Here is a 4919-nt window from a genome sequence, read left to right on the forward strand (position 1 = left end):
CTGATCCAGCCCAGAGGGGGGCAAGCTGGGGTCCACGTGGGCTCTTCTGCTCCAGCTCCCTTGGCCTCTGTCCTGTGCACGCTGGCCTCAAGGCCTCAAGGGAGGCAGGGAAGATGCAGAAGGAGGTTGTGGTGGGCTGTTCTGTGAAGCCTTCCTGGTTTCATCTTTGGAGTGAAGAGACCTCACCTGGAAGTTCCTCAGAAGTGCTTCCCTCCTGCCCTGTCATGCCGGACCAGGTGTAGCAGGAAGGATGGGACCATCATTGGGGTTTAGATTAATCTTAAGGCAACTTTGGGCTGAGCTGCGCCTGGTGCCCTGAGGCCACGTGGAGGAGGCCCAGCCCTGGGGGCCAAACCCACTTCTCTTAGAAATCAGGAGAGGGTGGCTCTTTGGTTATTTACCAACAATGTCTAGTACGCAGCTGTTCTGGATTTATAAACTGCCTAGGGCATGTAACACTTATGTAATTTAATGTCTTAAAGGAAACTATGCATCTTTCTGGTAAAGATTTCAAAGATATTATAAAATAAATAGGACAGAGAAGCACCTGAGGACCCACTGAACCCAGTGTTGAGAGTCCCCCTTTTCTCCATCAATCGCAGGGTCATTGTCCGATGGATTCACTTGTCTGTCCATCAGGATTCTCTGCTCACAGCTTCCAGAAACTCTGGCTAACGCTAGCACCACAGAATCCACAGGAGCTACCGGAAGGACCTGGACCAGCCTCTGTCATGAGGGAAGGTAGGAGCCCTGTGGCAGGTCCTTTGGGAGCCTCTCCGCACTCTGTCTTGTCCTTGCTCTGCCAGGTCAAGCATCCACAGGCTGCTCTCTTCCACCCTGAGGTGTGCAGGACACGTGGATGGGGTGGCACTGGGCCAGGCAGACCTACCCAGTCTGTTCTGTGGCCCCAGGGGATAACCCGTACCTGGCCTTGAACACTGCAGTGCAGCCTGAGGGAAGGGATGATGTCAGGTCATCATCCTACAGCTTGTCTGGTTCTGTTAAGACAGATGCCACGTAGGCTGGCAGGTGAGACCAGGGTCGTTGGTACTGAAGTGCAGGGGTGTCCCCGGAGACCACTCGGCTTGCTGTGGGCATGCACATGCCATTCTTGGGCGCTACCTCTGAGCCACTGTCCCTCCTTCATAGTTCCCTCTGTTCTAGGTTGAGGGTGTGCTTTGCAGGGTATTTAGTGTTTTCCCGGGAAGCCAGAATAGCCAAACCCGGAGGTCAATGTTTTGTTGTCAGAATGGGTAACTCGTTTCCTTGGCTCCCAGATCTTCTCCTTGTCATGTTTGTCCCACTTTTGGAAGCTCGTCGTCTTTATCTTCCCAGCCTGCCTTATTTAACAGAGCCCTTGTCCATTTTACCTTGCTTGCTTTAGTTGTCTGTCTGTGAACATTCTCTAGCTTTGCTTTTAATGAAACATGTAGCTAGAACTGCGTCCGTTACCCTGCGGTCAGGAAGCACCATAATTTTTACCCAGACAGGGTGATGCTTTCTGATTTATTCCAAATACCACTTTTGATGAGGGCTAACATTTTGTTTATGTTTTGGAGGCTGTCGTATTTCCTCAGTTAGCCTGAGAGAGAGGTGAGTTTTTCACTTTTACTCATCCGACTTGCTGAGCTCCAGCAAATGGGTCATACCTGTTACCATGTTCGAGGTGTTAGCAGAGGTGGCTGCTGGAAGTGGTTACAGGTCTCTGTACTGCACAGTAAGTGGGTTTAGCTGAATCAGAGACCCTCCTGTCCCCAGTATGACTTGTGAGTTGCCGTGTTGTGGTTTCCAAAGAACTAAACTTAGTATGATACACTTGGATTGAGAATCTGTCCTATAGGTTATCAATAATAAACTAAATAACCAGTGGTCATCAACTATCTTGTATATAAAAGACTCAATGGATTGATATTTTAATGACAGAAACAGAACTTTTGTCTGTGTCAGGCCAGATTTAGGCAAAGCTTAGCATTTCTGTTGGTGATACTGAAACTCCAACTGCTGCTCTGAGTCTCTTACTGTCTCTCACCTGTTTATCATAATTAGAAGGTGGCTCATAAACTTATCCCGTGTAGCATGTTAGCTGATAATCCCTTAAAATATGTTATTCTTTGGCATATTTGCATTTCACTGCTAGTCCAAGAAATAATCAAATTGGTGACTCCCTGGTGCTGGAATGATTTTGGAGAGTTGGATGGGAGAAGTAGACACACACCCTTCTGCTTCCTTATGAGGCTGGTTCTACTAAGTTGATGCTCTCAGATCGTCAAGTAACAAAAATGTCATATCGATGCTTTGCTCTCATAACCTCACACACTGAATTTTTCTAGTGTTTTTTTAATTGAGGTATGGTCAGTTACAGTGTGTCAATTTCTGATGTACAGCATAATGTCCCAGTCATGCATATATATACATATGTTCATTTTCATATTCTTTTCCATTAAAGGTTACTAAAAGATTGAATATAGTCTCCTGTGCTATATGGAAGAATTTGTTTTTTAATGTGCTTTTAACACTTGCAAATCTCAAACTCCCAAATTTACTAAAGTTGTCCAAATTCACTGCTGTAGCTCAACTTGCTCATCATGAGCATGAGCCCAGTGATCCACTGAGGTTTTCTCTGAAACTCAGACTGTTTGAGTGGAAGGTGCTCAGTGGGAAACACCTGGACTGTGCTAGTGCATCCAGCCCTCCACATGTGCACCCGCTGTGGGCAGCCTGCCATTTTCATGTGATTTAAATTTGTATGGCATAAACATCTGAATTCAGTAGACTGTTAACGAAGCATCTGAATTTTCTTTCAACAGGATAGCTAGATGGCCATAAGCAGTGAATTAAAAAAAAAAAACAAAACCTTCAAACTCCATAATTGGAGGATATTGAAAATTCTTCATACCAGCGGTCTGAAATCAGGGAAAGGACTGGGAGGCCCTCCCTGAGTGTGGCCTGGCAGGGGGCCCTGTCACGGATTCTGCATGGGTAACGCTGGCCGTGGAGAAGTTTTGGAAGGGGAAACCAAAAAGCTTTGGATCTTTTCCTGAATTTTTTTGATGTGCTTCTAAAGCAAGAAAAACCATCTGTAAAAAGGTGAGAATAATACTGAATGGCCTCTACTATTATGCAGATCTTTGCTGTCTTTTCAAGGTCCTTTGCAGCTCACTTAGGACTTACACCTTTTTGGAGAAGAGATCTGTGAGACGTGTTTTGGATGGAACTTTGCAGTGCTGGCCACTTGACAGTTGAAATATCTCTTTAAGACCACTAGTTTAAGGCTTAAAACCCTTTTTATGATTTAAGGGGCCTAGTTTACATTTAAAATGATACCCTAGGATATATTTTAAACTTTCACGGTGGGGTGTTTCCAGATCTTGGGAAAGGTCTCAAACAGAGAAAGAGCTTTTCCTAATGGATGAGTGAGCTGGAGAGAGCAAAGCTGACACTTATCCCTGTTTTACTCCAGACCAGGATAGGTGGACAGCAGAAAAGTGTGGTCCTGCAGAAGCTGAATCCTGACACTCCTTACACCATCACCCTGTCCTCCCTGTATCCTGATGCAGAAGGAGGTTGGATGACAGGAAGAGGTGAGACCAATAAGTGAACCTGGACTCCTGTGGCTTTTATAGTAACCATCATGGGGATGGAATCACATCTTCCACTTGGAACACTGGGGTGACACAGAGTTTTGCTAGACTTTTAAAATGCATGTTAATAATGCTCTTCTTTTTTTCTTTTTTTTTTTTTTTTTTGGTCTCTGTTGGAGGTGGGGGTAATTAGGTTTTATTTATTTTTTAATGGAGGTACTGGGGGTTGAACCCAGGACCTCGTGCACACTAAGCATGCACTCTACCCTTGAGCTATACCCTCCCCGCAAGATCTAAATTGTTTTTAATATCCTTACTGGAGTTATCTGCCTCTGGTCTTGGAGAAAGTTGTTTATTACCTTCTAGGATAACACAGACAAAAAAAATTGTGTACTCTGAGGCTACAATACCATGTGGAGGGATGAGACATGTACCCGATGATCACAGACATTTTTTCCTTTATTCACTACTTCAACAGATATTTGCGGGGCACCTACTAAAGGGATCCTGTGTTCTAGGGTTCCCAGGACCCCTGAGTAAACCTGGTCTTTGTGTGTGCTGGTTTGTTAGGGTCACGCATGATGTGCTTTCTGTGCATTTCAGAACCTTTGAATACAGTGAGGAACCTCAGTGTATGACCCTTCCACCAGCACTTTGCACGTTCCCTGGGAGCACACAGAGCAAAATCCTGGTCAGTATAAGCTCTTCTATGCACCCGCAGCAGGTGGTATGAAGGAACTGGTCACTATTTCTGTAAGGAAAAGTGTGTGTTAGTTTCAACTGTAGATTGCAAAGTAGAGATCAAGAGTTAACCAGTTTACTGTAGCCCTGAAGAAGTTCATGTTACTTCAGTAGAACTTGACGGAGGGTGGTCGGTTGGGGCCTCAGAGCCTGGGTTATTGGGGCTTTTGGGGGACTGGGGCTGGGGGATCAAATCATTCCAGGGGCTTTTCAAATAGGAGTTGGGCGTGTGCAGAGAGGTCATCATCACCTCTTAAAACAGTTCATATGGGGGCATATCCTTAGGTCCCAATACTCCGGAACCTGCTTCGTGACTTGGTCTTGAGTTAGTATTTTGAGTATTCGGTTGTTCAAAGTATTATTTCTTGTACAAGGTTTTCAAATCAAGTACTTTACATTTTATTAAAATCTTTAGGTGCCAATCCCTGGGAACACCAATGATGTCGTTCTAAGGAATCAGCAGCCGGATGCCCCAGACACCATTACAGTGGTTCCCCTTTATCCTGAGGGTGATGGAGGGCATACACCAGATACTGGAAGGACATGGAAGTAAGAAGACAGACAAATTTAGCGTTTTCATGATGCATTTTGCTTTTT

General features: G+C 45.1%; 1 long non-coding RNA gene across 1 annotated transcript; it reads left to right on the forward strand.

Moving 5' to 3' along the window:
* Positions 1–2842: 2842 nt before the first annotated feature.
* LOC116668187 lies at positions 2843–4263 on the forward strand. Its single transcript, XR_004325250.1, has 3 exons — positions 2843–3087; positions 3461–3581; positions 4185–4263. It is a non-coding gene; the product is annotated as an uncharacterized LOC116668187 (long non-coding RNA).
* Positions 4264–4919: the final 656 nt, after the last annotated feature.

This window comes from Camelus ferus, chromosome 13, assembly GCF_009834535.1.
Source record: "Camelus ferus isolate YT-003-E chromosome 13, BCGSAC_Cfer_1.0, whole genome shotgun sequence".
NCBI classification, from domain to species: Eukaryota; Metazoa; Chordata; class Mammalia; order Artiodactyla; family Camelidae; genus Camelus; species Camelus ferus.